General features: G+C 35.2%; 3 pseudogenes; 1 reads left to right on the plus strand and 2 right to left on the minus strand.

Annotated features, from left to right (window-relative positions):
• Nucleotides 1-6,285: 6,285 nt before the first annotated feature.
• LOC132632050 (rust resistance kinase Lr10-like) lies at nucleotides 6,286-10,887 on the minus strand (annotated as a pseudogene).
• On the plus strand, nucleotides 9,507-12,760 carry LOC132631190 (rust resistance kinase Lr10-like; annotated as a pseudogene).
• Nucleotides 12,761-13,238: 478 nt separating this feature from the next.
• Nucleotides 13,239-16,110, minus strand: LOC132632051 (LEAF RUST 10 DISEASE-RESISTANCE LOCUS RECEPTOR-LIKE PROTEIN KINASE-like 2.1; annotated as a pseudogene).
• Between the last annotated feature and the right edge of the window lie 231 nt (nucleotides 16,111-16,341).

Below are 16,341 nucleotides of genomic sequence, written 5' to 3' on the forward strand. Positions count from 1 at the left end.
AAAGGAGAATAAATAAGTAAAGTATTGATAATGAAGGAAAACGGAGATAAATGTCACTCTTTCCCTTTACTTTTACTTGTCGATGTGAACATATCAAGGAAAAAAAATTCTTCTTCTTATTTTACCTCTCATATTAATTATTCATTTTCAAATCATTTTCTGAGGCTATTGAGACTATATACCAATAAATATGGATATTATGATAAAATATATACTTGATTTATTAATTTTCAACATGAAAAGTCAAAAGTGAACAAGTTATGTGTAGGAGCATTAAAATAATTTTTGTGCAAATTTGCATTGCTATTGTTCGTCCTCTCTTTACGTTTAAAGTATTGACAAAGAAGGAAAACGAGGATAATAGAAATAGAAAAGAAGATAAATGTAGAATAGAAAAATAGACATATATTTTTAGTAATGTGACCAAGTAATATGGATGAATGGAGTACTTCATTTTTATTAATTCTTAAAGAATGTAAAAAGTCAAGTATAGTAATGTGGCCAAGTAATATGAGACGGAAGGAGTACTTCATTTATTAATTCTTAAATAACGTGAAAAGTCAAAAATGAACAAGTAAAAGTGCACGGAGGAAATAAATATGTGACGGAGAATTAAAATAGAAGTGCACACGTGTATACATGAGAAGAGAATAAATATTCAGTACTATGGCATATATCCATGTGAGATTTATTAATTGTCAAAGAATGTGAAAAGTAAAAAATGAACAAATTAAAGTGCACAAAGGAAATAAATTTGTGTAGGGGAATTAAAATTGAATTGCATATGTCTATACATGAGAAGAGAATAAATATTTAGCTAAAACACGAAAATTAAAAGTGAACAAGTAAAAGTGCACGGAGAAAATAAATGTGTCGGAGAATTAAATTTAAAGTGCATACGTCTATACATGACAAGGAAATTAAATATTAAGTACTATGGCACATGTCTACGTTAATATGGACGAAGGGAGTACTTCATTTTTATTAATTCTTAAAGAACGTGAAAAGTCAAGTATAGTAATGTGACTAAGTAATATGAGACGGAAGGAGTACTTCATTTATTAATTCTTAAATAACGTGAAAAGTCAAAATGAACAAGTAAAAGTACACGGAGGAAATAAATATGTATCGGAGAATTCAAATAGAAGTGCACACGTGTATACATGAGAAGAGAATAAATATTCAGTACTATGACATATATCCACGTGGGATTTATTAATTCTCAAAGAATGTGAAAAGTCAAAAGTGAACAAATTAAAGTACATGGAGGAAATAAATTTGTGTAGGAGAATTAAAATTGAACTGCATATGTCTATACATGAGAAGAGAATAAATATTCAGCTAGAACACGAAAAATCAAAAGTGAACAAGTAAAAGTGCACCGAGGAAATAAATGTGTCGGAGAATTAAATTTAAAATGCATACGTCTATACATGAGAAGCGAATAAATATTAAGTACTATGACACATGTCTTTATGGGATATAAAAATAGTTGGATAAAGTGTACAAATTATATAGCTCATGGTACAAGAATTTAATGCGGGCAGAATTCGTGAAGCAGTGGGTACAAGAGGGATTGCTGTGTTCGTCCCTCCACACATGTCTACATGGGATATAAAAATAGTTGGATAAAGTGTACAAATTATATAGCTCATGGTATAAGAATTTAATGCGGGTACAATTCGTGAAACAGTGGGTACAGGGAGGGACTGCTGTGTTTGTCCCTCCATGACACTTGTCAAAAGTGAACAAGTAAAAGTGCTTGAAGGAAATAATTATGTGTCGGAGAATTAAAATAGAAGTGCACACGTGTATACATGAGAAAAAAATAAATATTTAGTACTATGACATATATTCACGTGAGATTTATTAATTCTCAAAGAATGTAAAAAGTCGAAAGTGAATAAATCAAAGTGCACGGAGGAAATAAATTTGTGTAGGAGAATTAAAATTGAACTGCATATGTCTATATATGAGAAAAGAATAAATATTCAGCTGGAACCCGAAAAGTCAAAAGTGAACAAATAAAAGTGTACGGAGGAAATAAACATGTCGGAGAATTAAATTTTAAATGCATACGTCTATATATGAGAAGGGAATAACTATTAAGTACTATGACACATGTCTACGAGAGATATAAAAATAGCTGAATAAAGTGTATAAATTATATATCTTATGATATAAGAATTTAAAGCGAATACAATTCGATGCAGCTTTTGGTACAAGCGGGGAGCCGTGTTCGTCCCCCTAGTATATATAGAAATTTTAGTGCTTTGACTGGGAATTGGGCGTGATAGGAAATGCCCATTTATTTTTGCTCTTCAGTCAACAGACGCGCCTAACTTTTTATTGCAGTGGTTTTCGAGCTGTCTTGCAAGCACATGAAAAGAAATCATACGTGTTGATTAGAAGCTTAGATATCAATTTTCAACTTATTCCATTGCTCACATTCATTCTTAGGAGTCATTTGGTACGAGGGAGAAATAGAGCCTAAGACTTTTATAATTCAAAAATAAATTTTTAAAATTAAAATAACTTATTAAAAAAAATCAAAATAGGATTTACGCACAGAATATGTGCATAAAAAGATTAAAGTGTACATTTACACTTAAGTTCTTTTACACACAGATTATGTGTGTAAAAGCATTGAAATTCAGCCTTTGTTCTTTGAAAATCACTCAAAATTAAGTTTTTTTTCATACTTTGACCGAAGATTAGTCAAGTTTCTAAACTCCAAAATATAAATATTTTATATAGAACATAATATCTTTTTTAACGTACAATAATGTCGGCTCATTACATCAGGTATACATATATGTTTGGATCGTCGTTTTAGGGGTTGTAAAGTGCTCCGAAATAAGTTTGGAAACTTGTTATCTTTAGTTTTTTTTATCGTATTGAACCAGAAATAACATTTAAACAATTTAATTTAGATTTATCATAAACTGAATAATGAGGGTGGTGGGGTTGGCCTTAGGAGATTGTATATTTATAAATAAAATGTACATTTTATGTTAATATTATATATATTTTTGGGTATTATTTTTTTAAAGATAATTAGTTATTTTAGTATTTATTGTCGATTAATAAGTCCTAGATTTATTAAAACCCTATAAAATATGAAAAAAAAACTTAAAGATAACAAGTTTCCAAACTTACTTCGGAGCACTTTACAACTCCTAAAATGACGATCCAAACATATATGTATACCTAATGTACTGAGCCGACATTATCATACGCTAAAAAAGATATTAAGTTCTATATAAAATATCTATATTCCGACGTTTTGAAACGTGATTAATTTTCTGTCAAAGTACGAAAAAAACTTAAAGATAACAAGTTTCCAAACTTACTTCGGAGCACTTTACAACCCCTAAAATGACGATCCAAACATATATGTATACCTGATGTAATGAGTCGACATTATTGTACGCTAAAAAAAATATTAAGTTCTATATAAAATATTTATATTCCGACGTTTTGAAATGTGACTAATCTTCAGTCAAAGTATGAAAAATAACCTAAAGATAACAAGTTTCCAAACTTACTTCGGAGCACTTTACAACCCCTAAAGCAACGATCCAAATATATATATGTATACCTGATGTAATGAGCCGACATTATTGTACGCAAAAAAATATATTAAGTTCTATATAAAATATTTATATATCTTCGATCAAAGTACGAAAAAAAAAACTTAAAGATAACAAGTTCCAAACTTACTTCGAGGCACTATACAACCCCTAAAACAACGATCCAAACATATATGTATACCTGATGTAATGAGCCGATATTATTGTACGCTAAAAAAGATATTAAGTTCTATATAAAATATTTATATTCTGGAGTTTAGAAACGTGACTAATCTTCGGTCAAAGTACGGAAAAAAACTTAATTTTGAGTGATTTTCAAAGAACAAAAGTTGGATTTTAGTGCTTTTACGCACATAATCTGTGCGTAAAAGAACTTAAGTGTAAATGTACACTTTGATCCTTTTATGCACATATTCTATGCGTGAAGCCTATTTTAGTTTTTTTTTAAATGGGTTTTTTGGTTCCAAAAATTTATTTTTGGGTTACAAAAGTGTTGGGCTCGGAATAAGTATAAATAGTCCTGGAATAAACAATTAGTACCGGCTTATCCCTTATTTGGTTACTAATCTTGGGATAAGTTATCCCAGGATTAAAAATAGCAATGGAATCACTTATACTTGCTAGGGGGTGGAATAACAAGCCCAAAATAAGTTATCCCAGGATAAAACATTTAAATTGACAAAAGCACCCTGATATCCTTAAACCGTTTTGCTACTTGAATCAAGCTTTCTATTAAATTGATTTTTCTTCTCGGTTGCTATGTTTAATGGAGTATCTTCTAAATAATCAAAAGGGAGAAACTAATGATAAAAGAGCACGCATATGCGCATATGCTGCCTAACCCCTAGGTAAAGGGGCGGATCCACGTAGATCACGGTGGGTGCTTGAGCACCCATTGACGTCGTCTCGGACTAGATGTATTAATATATAAATCTTTAGAAATATATGATATATATTTATTAAGCACCCATTGTACATAAGTAATGGTAGGTGCACTGGTTCTGAAGCGATAGTTGAAGTTGTTGCGAGCAACGGCTATGGGTTCGATCCTCAATAGAGCATTGTCATTTTTTAATGAAATGCTGGCTTTAAAGCATTTTCTGTTTAGGTCTGCTGGTTCTTATTTCTTAGTAATAATAAATAAGTCTTGTTTACAGCTCGCTTTCCTTTCTCAATTAGAACATTACCTTACTTTTTTAGATTAGATTCCTCCCTCCACAGTCTACTTCAAATAACCATCTTTAAAACATTTAGCGATATTTAAATATTTTGAATGTTTATAGATTAAAAAAACTGTCATTTACAAACATAAAACAATTAAAAGAAAGAGTAATGAACTAAATTAAATTAATAAAAAAGATTTAATGAAGAGGGTATATAAGGCAAACCGGGCAAATAAGCAATGTCAACATATACCAAATCAAATTAAACTAAATTGAATAGATCATCTCAACAAATATCCTTTGCATGTCTTACTAAGAACTATTAAAGAGACAAAATTCACTATGGAGGACGTCTAAAGTTTTTAAAGTAAAATTGCTAATGCTAGTGCCTAACAGAGTAAATAATTTGACCTGGCCCATGTTCTACACATCCTGAAGCGCCTTACAAGCATAACAAAATTATAAAATTGAAGAGAAAATGCTACTGAAGAAGCTTAAACAATGGACCTCCGCGAGGTTCTAAACCAGCTTAACCACTCGGTGTGTAGCTTCAAGTGAATTTTACTTTCGCAGATAATTGGTGCTTCACTTTTTTAAATGACACTCACCTTTGTATAAGATACAATTTTTTGACGAAACGGATTCAGTTGAACACCTTATTTTAAGTGGGTTCGTCATAGGTCTAAACGTTTAGCTTTCTCTTCACTATCCTAACGTGAACACAATCGTGTTTTCATTCTTGCCGATTTGCCTTTTTGACGACCACCGTTTGTTACTAAAGGTAAGCACCCAGGACCTTAAAATCCTGAATCCGCCACTGCTTAGGTATTGAGTAACAATATAACCCCTCAGACTCGTTAACCACATCTGATTATGCCATTTAAGAATCATAGTCCCTACTAGCTTGCAATTATGAAAATTTAATATCCAATTTTCTTCAGTGTTAACTTGTAATTTTTAGATATTTAGTAACAATACTTTTCTCCCGTAGGTGTTTCCTAAAATTCTTTAATGAACAGACTTTTCACATATGGTTTTTGTTTGACTACAGTGATTATATATATATATGTTTGTGTGTATAACCATGTGTGTTTATAATGGACAAAATTTTATGCGGTGTTGTAACTCATAAAGAAAAGTCGATGCCAAATCACTAGACAAGTGATTAAAATCCATTTTGAAATATCAGGTAATTATTAATGATGCAAAAAATATAACAAATATGAGTGCAATTCATGTTATTTTTAAAGAAAATAAAAAGCTAAAGAAGGTGGAGGTTTTGTTTTTGAGAATGAAACTACAAAGAAAATATAAAAAGCTAAGCAACGTGAAGGGTATTTTTGTAAACAAACAACTTTTTCTTAGAAATTATGCAATATATGTTAGTTTTAATACAACATACCAAACAGTTAATAAGAAATAATACCAGAATAACTAATCCCAGCGTAGCTAATCCCAGTATAACTAATCCCAGCATAATTAATCCCAAGATAACTTATTTTCGAACCAAACGACCCCTTAGTGCTATACAGCACTAATGAAATCACTAGTGTATTTGACAAATCAATTTGATTAATTTAATTTCTTGTCCTTAGAAATCAAGATTGGTTCATGTATCTAGATAAAGTTACAACAATGCTTAGAAATCACTAGCTCAAGTAAAAGAGTAAGTTAATTATGAACACGGCTTGCACGTCATGGTGAGTTAGACACCTAGACTTCACTGGATATTGTTATTGTCTCAATAACATCCCCAACATTAATCTCACGTGGAGCTATAAAAGGTCTTGGGGGCATATGCAGGAGTTCAACATCTCCTTCAAGCATTTCAACAACTTTGTTCATGGCAGGGCGATCAGCAGGCTTCATTTGTATGCACCACAAAGCCACAATCATCATCTTCTTGACAAACCACCTATCTTCCTCGCTCGCATCCTGAATATCTATATCATTTCCTGCATTAAATTGGTCGTAAACCCATGTAGGAAAGTAAATTTGGCTTAAGTTGTCAGTAAATGGGTTCATGTTCTTCCTTCTGCCGGCTATTTCCATCAAAAGCATGCCATAACTATATACATCGGCTTTGTATGACACTCCTCCGATATTTTTATAGAACAACTCTGGAGCCATGTAACCCACTGTGCCTCTTGCTGCAGTCATACTGACGATACTATCATCTGCGGGTACAATTTTGCAAGCCCAAAGTCAGATATTTTGGGATTGAAATTTTCATCAAGAAAAATGTTGTGAGGCTTAATATCAAAATGTAAGATCTGCATGTCACAGCCTCGATGTAGGTAGTCAATTCCACGGGCCACTCCAAGAGATATGTCGAACATTTGCTTGTAAGTCAAGGAAACAGTTCCTTCTTGCGGAACAATGTACTTGTCTAAGGAACCGTTGAGCATGAATTCATATAGCAGAGCACGCTTTGAGCCCTCAACACAGAATCCAACAAGCTGCACAACATTCACATGGTGAATCCTTCCAATTGTGGAAACTTCACTGATAAATTCTTGCCCACCAGCAATAGATTTGTGCATCACCTTCACTGCAACAAAAGGACCACTTCGCAGCTTTCCTTTAAAGACAGTTCCATAGGCTCCTTCTCCTAGTTTCTCCTTGAACTTATTAGTCATCTTCTTAATCTCAGAATAGGAGTATTTAATTGGCAAGAGATTGCTCTGGATTTGCAGGAAGTCTTCAATTGATTGATGCATAGATAAGTGTCGTCTTCTCCATTTATACACTATTAATGCAATCAGGAAAATAAATCCACAGAAAAATCAGAAGGACAGAAGTGAAACTGCATAATTTGACAAAGAAAATGGAAGGCATTAGTAAGAAAACCACATCCATTTTCCTAGAATAAAGGGGCATGAGTAAAAGCTTCAAAGCTATTTTTTTTTTCAAAGAGTACCAAGAATGCTTATCCTTGTCTAGTAAGATAAGAAGACTCACCTACAACTATTCCACCGAACACTATAGTAAGAACAGTCAAAATAGGCAAATCACAAAGAAAAAATTATGTTAGAGGAAGCAAATTGTATAAAGACTTGAAGAGGGATTATAATTGGAAGACATATTGCTTTAACGGTCTCTTTTCAAAGGAATGCTGAGTGTAATGAAGTTATAGTACTTCAGTAACTCACATACGTACCGCCATAGTAGCGAATGTTGCCTGCATTATCCAAATATAGGAATATGAGTAAAATACAGATGCTACATCTTAAAATAAGTTGCTGAGAATTGAAACTTGTAATAAAGAGGGTAACTGATAAGCATAAAAAGGGTGGAGAACTGAAAGCAAAAAAGATTCAAATTTTCTTAACTTCAAACAACAGACCTCACAAAGAGTGGATATAGTAAATGAATGAAACTTGACAGCATCTTTGGTAAAGAATGACACCTTAAATTTGAAACTTGAAAGTACAATTAAATTGCTCAGATGTTAGTTGCATCATTGTAGGAGATATTTCTATCCTCAAAATACCATAGAAGTTCAATATTCATTACCACCAATTAGACTATGAACAAACCACATATTCAGCCTCCGATATGGGGCTTTTTATAAAACAGATAATTCGAAAAGGGATTGTTAGTTGAACATGGTGAAATGTAATGTTGTAAATAGTTATTGGTTGGTTCCACCCATAAGGGGTGCAAATTAGCCCGTTAGCCCATTATCTTGTCCTCTCCCTAAACCTTAGCCTATAATGTATAAATACATCAATAAGTGTGTTGAAAGAAGACGGTTTTCCATTATATTATGACGGCTGCTGTTTACACAAAATATGTTTTGCATCTCCTAGAGGATATCAAGTTTGTAGAAACAAAGGAATTCATACATCTTGTGATAATTCTACTGGTGACAAGAGTCATGGTTGTTGCAGATTCGATTCCATTAAGGAGAAACCAGTAAGTCTCCTAACTAGTAATCGGTTAAATACAACATAGTAAAAATGAATCTTGACTTACAACGGAGGGGAAGATCCATCCCAATGTCATCGTGGCAGCGGTGGCTGCAAGTAAAGCCGTCGCCTTCAGCAAAACAGGAGCCTTGACTTGCTTCACATTCTCTACACAAGAAGGTACGCTTCCAAGAAAGCTCAAATCCATAACTCAAGGCACCCACAATGCTCGATAGAGAAGCATTGTCCCCCGAAAGCCCACGTGCCGAGGCCCAGGCCACCATTTCCACAGTGCAATTTTCTGCCAAATCCGAAATTGACATGCCCTGTCCTATGGCCACATACCTAAGACTTTTTGAAGAAGTCTTGTTCTGTGATCCACAGAAAGTAGTCTCCACATAGCGCGGAGAATTTACAGTGGCTAAACAACTGACATATATAACAGGAATGTTTGGATCAATATCGCCAAAAGTTGAGGAGCTAGGATAAGTTGTGGTGGAATAATTGGGAAAAGAAGTACAATTCCTGCTCTGATTCTCCAAACCAGGGTCAATTGCTCTTATCAAGTATTTTTCATAGTTGATTTCCAGTACGTTGTACTTTCTTGAATTCAAACATAAGATAGTACGATTGTTCTGGCAATCGAGCCAGAACCTTGAATCTCCACAGTTCCCAGGATCAGCTTTCAATCGAAAAGGAATGTTGATGTTGTGAATATCACCACAAGAAGAAGAACACTGAGTAATGATTTGGGCTTCGGATATGGCTGTACAGATTACTACTAGTATAATGGTAGCAAACCAGAACATTCTTACAAACATCTTATCTGCAAGTCGATTATGGTGAGTTTGTTCATCAGAGGTTGCTTTCTTGAATCAATTGTTGGTAGAATCAAGGCTCAAAGTAAAAAGTTTGTCTATAATTAAACGTACAGTTTGGTTTATTTTTTGACTGAGTGCTTTGACTAGTATAATACACTTATCTATTGTTTTATAGCAGTGGTAGGGGAAGGCCATTTTAGTCGCGATGTTTGAAAGTAAGTTACTGAAAAACCCTATGCTTATCTATTTTATAGCGTGTTGACCTTTAAACACAATTAGTTTTCATTGCAAAGGGACCACTCTTTTGAATGATTTTTAATTGGCAACTAAGCAATTTGCAGCTCAGAAACCATTGTTAGAGACTGTTGTTTCTCTTTCCAAGAGGAGAATGGTTCATATGCTTATTCACTTGTTTCTTCATCTAATTTTCTTGAGAGTAGCTGTAGGACAACTAGTAACAAACCAAGATCAGTGCTCGCCAACAAGATGTGGCGATTTTGGTCCGGTTATTCGATTCCCTTTTTATCTCAAAAATCGTCAGCCAACTCACTGCGGCTACCCTGGTTTCGAACTATCTTGTACTTCAAACAATATTACTCAATTCAAGCTCCAATTTCCAGTACGCATATGGTGGCTTCACTTTATTCAATTGTTCCTCAAACAAAACGTACTCATTGTCTTCTGGTCGGATCAATTGCCTTAGTGGACCTCATTACGACGTCCTTGCTTTTCGCTCTTAGTATTATCTCTGAGTTTCCATCTTCTTGTACAATGATGTACAACATTTCAGATGTTCCAAACGAGGTACTTTTTGGGCCACCAGAATATAGTCAAACACAGATTTATCTGCATTGGTCTGAACCATTTTGTGGGAACTGTGAAGATGATGGAAAGTACTGTAAGTTGAAATCCCATGGATCAGGTAGTGAAACCGAATGTGTTGACATTCCAGAAGATCCTAACAAAGGTACATCTATAGAATCGATTTTCCCCTTTTCAGTCTCTAAATTGGCACATCCTTTTACCTTTCAAACTATTTTCTGGATAAGAATCAGCAAATTGACATAGAAGTAATAAGAGGGAATAGGTCAAAACCCTCCTAAACTAGGGGTGGCAAACGGGTGGGTCGAGTTGGATATCGGTTGGGTCGAAAATGGGTTAACAAAAAACGGATCAATTACCCGACCCGCCCATATTTAACACGGTTAAAAAATGGGTTACCCGACGGATAATATGGATATCCATATTATCCAAAGCTACTTCAACGATGTTGGCTTCATGTAGCCAATATGGAGAAGATTAATTTACCATTTTGTCCACAAATCCAATCTCTAGTATATAGTTGCGCCTCAACATTTGTGGGAAGAATAAAACTTCGAACCTTTTCAATGATACGACCTCCAAGAAAATCTTTTTTGGAAACTATCCACCCAACCCCACCCCTATCCTAAACTATTACTATGCGAGTTTCATACCTAAACTATTGGATGTTCTTGTCATCCCCTGGACTATAACTCCTTTTAGATTAATACCCCCGGTTGAATATGTGACAAAATGTTTGGGATCATTTGCTGAGAAACGCGTGAGAGATGAAAAAAGTCTTAAAAATGAGTCAATTGGAACAATGAGTTCATGGTAGTTCGCGCGGGGGGTGGGGTGGGGTGGGGTGGGGGTTCCATGAAGATCCAAAGTTTAGGCATAAAACTCGCAAACAAGTTATAGTTTAGAGGTCATAGTTCAGGGGGATTTTTAACCTATGGAGGGGTTCTCTCTTTCAATAATTCAGGTATTGACTCGTAATACAATGAATAGTTTTGGGGGGTTTTAACCTATTCACTGAAGTAATAACCATAAATTAATTTTACAGGGAAATTAAAGAAAGTTAGACTTAAGCGACCAAGATTGTTTGTATGTTTTTATTTTGCTAAATAACAATTACTAGTACAAGCTAATAACGTTATCATCTTCATTTGAGAGGGCTGTCAAAGAAAGTTACTGTTGCGATTGTACTAGGTAGCGTGTTTGCTTTTGTATTAATCGTTCTGGCAGTCCACAAGATAGTCAAATTGAAACTAAAGAAAGAGGATCAAAAAAGGATTGAGAGATTTTTGGAGGATTATAAAGCTCTGAGACCTATAAGATTACAGTTATGCAGATATTAACAAGACCACAGAGCAATTCAAGTATAAGCTAGGTCAAGGTGGCTATGGGAAAGTATACAAAGGGAAGCTTTCAAATGAAATTCTTGTCGCAGTTAAGGTACTTAACAATTTCAAGGGTGAAGGAGAAGATTTTATCAATGACGTGAGCAGCATAGGTAGAATTCACCATGTGAACGTTGTGCGCTTAGTTGGATATTGTTCTGATGGATATAGACGAGCTCTTGTGTACGAATATTTATCGAACGACACACTTCAAAAGATCATATCATCAGGGAGTGGAAGAGGGTCATCAGTAGGTTGGGAGAAGATGCAACAAACAGCTGTAGGAATCGCCAAGGGAATCGAGTATCTGCATCAAGGGTGCAATCAATGAATTGTTCACTTTGATATCAAACCTCATAATATCTTGCTAGACCAAGATTTTAATCCAAAAGTTGCGGATTTTGGGCTAGCAAAATTGTGCTCCAAGGACCAAAGTGCAGTGTCAATGACTGCTGCTCGAGGCACCATTGGCTATATTGCCCCTGAAGTTTTCTCCAGGAACTATGGAAATGTTTCATATAAAGCAGATATTTATAGTTTCGGTATGTTGTTGCTTGATATGATTGGTGGAAGGAACAAATTTGATGATGCTGCAAATGAGGAGAACGGTAGCAGTCAGATTTACTACCCGGAGTGTACGTACAAACAACTGGAGAAAGGAGAAGAAATAACAATCCAAATTGAGAATGAAGATGAGAGCAGCATAATCAAGAAACTAGCAATTGTAGGACTTTGGTGCATTCAATGGTATCCAGCTGATAGGCCATTAATGAAAGTTGTGATTCAAATGCTAGAAGGAGAAGGCATTCCCATCATGCCCCCTAATCCATTCGGGTCTATGAATTCACCAAACATGAGGACTGCTACAGAGGGAAGCCAACTTAGCTGTGAGCTTGGAAGCAGTTTTGAAACCGGTGCAAGTTCGAATTGAGTATATATGATGTATAATTTTTCTCTCCATATGGAAAGAAACAAGGAGCATAATAAGACTCAAGTTCATACTACTAGCTAGTACGTCTTTGTTGTATATATGTATCAATTCGGTTGTCATAAATTGTACTGAATAGAACTTTCAATAAATTTGATTTCTCAAACAGAAAATTTACTATACAATACAACAGGTGAGACTTGCAAGTTGCCACGTGACCATTTGGCACATAGAAGAAAGTTGTTGAACGCCTACCCAATTTGTCTGAACCATTTTTTTGGAAATTGTGGAGCTGATAGAAGGTATTGCAAGTTCAAATTTAATGGTTCAGGTCGTGAAGCCAAATATGTTAACATTCCATAAGAGCCCGGCAAAGATACGACTTTCCCTTTTATGTGCTCTAAATTGGAAACCTATTTTGCATTAGCTTTCAAATATACTTTCTGAATGACAATCAGAAGCTCAACATCCAAATTTACAACCATTATCTTAAATTTACAAGGTTGTAAAAGATGTATTCTGTCTTACAAATCAAGATTGGTTCATTTCCTCGTACAATAACAACAATACTTAGAAATCACGATCGCATTCATTTTCTCGAAATAACAATTACAGCAATGATGTTATCCTCGAAAAGGTCAATCACCAGCTAAAGAGAAAGAGTTTTAAGTACATTATGACCATGGTCTGCACGACCTGGTAAGTTAGCCACCTAGACATCGCTGGATACTCTTATTGTGTCAATAACACCCCCAGCATTAGGCCTTGGGGGCATTTGTAGGACATCTTCATCTCCTTCAAGCATTTCAACAACTTTGTTCATGGCAGGACGATCAGTAGGCTTCATCTGTATGCACCATAAAGCCACAATCATCATTTTCTTTACCATCCTCCTATCTTCCTCGCTAGCATCCTGCATCTCTATATCATTTCCAACACTGAATTGGTCGTATACCCAGGTAGGAAAGTTAGTTTGGCTTAAGTGGTCTGCGAATTGGTTCATGTTCTTCCTTCGGCCTGCCATTTCCATCAACAACATGCCATAACTATAAACATCGGCTTTGTGTGAGATTCCTCCAATATTTTTGTAAAACAACTCGGGAGCCATGTAACCTAGTGTCCCTCTTGCTGCAGTTAGACTGAAAATACTATCATCTGTTGGGTACAATTTCGCAAGCCCAAAGTCAAATATTTTTGGGTTGAAATTTTCATCAAGAAGAATGTTGTGAGGCTTAATATCAAAATGTAAGATCTGCATGTCACAGCTCCGATGTAGATAATCAATTCCACGGGCCACTCCAAGAGATAAGTCGAACATTTGCTTGTAAGTCAAGGAAACAGTTTCCTTCTTGCGGAACAATGTACTTGTCTAAGGAACCGTTGAGCATGAACTCATATAGCAGAGCACGCTTTGAGCCCTCAACACAGAATCCAACAAGCTGCACGACATTAACATGGTGAATCCTTCCAATGGTGGAAACTTTATTGATAAACTCTTGCCCACTCGCCATAGATTTGTGCATCATCTTCACTGCAACGAAAGGACCACTACGCAGCTTTCCTTTAAAGACAGTTCCATAGGCTCCTTCTCCTAGTTTCTCCTTGAATTTATTAGTCATCTTCTTAATCTCATAATAGGAGTATTTAATTGGCAAGAGGTTGCTCTGGATTTGCAGGAAGTCTTCTATTGATTGATATATAGATAAGTGTCGTCTTCTCAATCTATACACTATTAAGGCTATCAGGAAAATGAATCCACAGAGAAATCGAAAAACCAGAAATGAAGCTGCATAGTTTCAAAGGAATAATGGAAGACGTTAATAACAAAAATAGCTTCCTTTTTCTTAGTATAAATTGGTTTGCCCAAAAGCTTCAAATTAAGCTATATATTGTTTTGAGAGGCGAGATTAAGATAGGATACTCACCTATAGACAATACGGAAAGTACTACTGCATTAACTGTAAACAGGCAAACCACAAAGGAAAATTACATCAGAGGAAATAAATTTGTCAAGAAAGGCTTACAGCTGTGTGGTGCAATGAAAGGGAATCATTATTAGTAACAAATAAATGCTTACTGAAACGAATTTGTTGAAATACTTACTTCCATCGAGGGAAATGCCACCTGCGTTGTTGCAGATACAGAATTTCAGCAAAACAGAAATGCTTCATGTGTAATGAAACTTGGGGAGTTAAGACACAGGCAACAAAAGAGGTAACTGGTAAACATCAAAAGGAGTGGAAATTGAATGCATGAAATTGGCAGGTAAAACTGCTTGGGAGTGCTGGCAAGGTTTCGCAGCATTACTATAATGTTATTTATATTTCAGACTACCACTTAATCAACTTCTGAAGGATAACTTATTTATTCATAAACTCAATAAATCTTTGAATGCTCTGTACAATTCTCCGCACTTGAAAATAGCTAGCAATACCTCTGTTCATTTATAATAGTAGTACGAAACCTACTTTGACTCAAAACAGGAAAAATTATTCCAATATAAATTTGACTAACTAGACATGAGTTAAATAAACTTGCAAATATCAAATCTTAAACAAATTTTGGTTTTCTACAACTTTGAATTATTTTTCCAACAACTTCAGATGGGGATTCAAAAAGCAGCACATTTGAAGCGCAAATTAACATTGACTTACAAGGGAGGGGAATTCGCTTCATCAAAAGGTAGCAGGAACTGTCGCATTCGCCCTCAACAGAACAGATACCCACATCACACTCTCTGCACAAGTAGGTAGCTTTCCAAGAAAGATCAAAACCATATGTCAGGGAAGCACGAATGCTCGATAGAGAAGTATTGTCCCCTGAAAGCCCTTGAGCCGAACCCCAGGTAACCATTTTAACGCTGCAATTCTCTGCCAAATCTGAAACCGGCATGTCCTGTCCAATAGCTACATAGCTATGACTCTGAGAATAAGAAGTCTTGTTCTGTGAACTACAGAAAGTTGTTTCCACATAGCGGGGAAATTCTGCAGGGGCTGAACAATTGAAATAAACAATGGGAATATTCAAACCAACATCCAGAAAAGTTGAGGTGGGAGGAGCTAACATATCCAAGTATTTCGGAAGATTAGTGCAGTTGCTGCTAATCTGGTGATGCCGTAAATCAGGGTCAATTGCTCTGATCAAGTATTTATCATAGTTGATTTCCCGCACGTAATATTTCCTTGACTCCAAACTTATTACGGTACGATTATTCTGGCATGCAAGCTCGAATCTGTAATCTCCACAGTTCTGGGGATCTGTTTCCAGTCGAAAAGGAAAGCTGATGTTATGAATATCACCACATGAAGAAGTACAGTGAGTAATGTTCTGGGCTTTGGATATGTTTGTGCAGCAGATCACTAGCAGTAGTAGTACATTAGTAGGAACCCAGTACCGTCTTGCCAACATTTTTATCAATAGTTGAGCATGGGACGAGGCTGTACTGATGTGTGATCTGGTTATGAAGGGAGTCAAAGTTTAGTCGTCTATGATTAGCGAGAAAAGGACCAAAATCATCCATGTTTGGATTTGGATCAAAATCATACATATTCTTTCACATGGAGCACTAATAATACATTATGTTAGTATAAGTGGTGCACTTTTAGTCAAACTCCCAAATAAATTTAACGGAAAAGAACAAAAATGCCCCTGAACTTTTAGAAAAGGTATAAAAATACCATTTATTCATCTATTTTGCTAAAACTACCCCTCAATTCAACTT

Source organism: Lycium barbarum, chromosome 3, assembly GCF_019175385.1.
Source record: "Lycium barbarum isolate Lr01 chromosome 3, ASM1917538v2, whole genome shotgun sequence".
Taxonomy (NCBI): Eukaryota; Viridiplantae; Streptophyta; class Magnoliopsida; order Solanales; family Solanaceae; genus Lycium; species Lycium barbarum.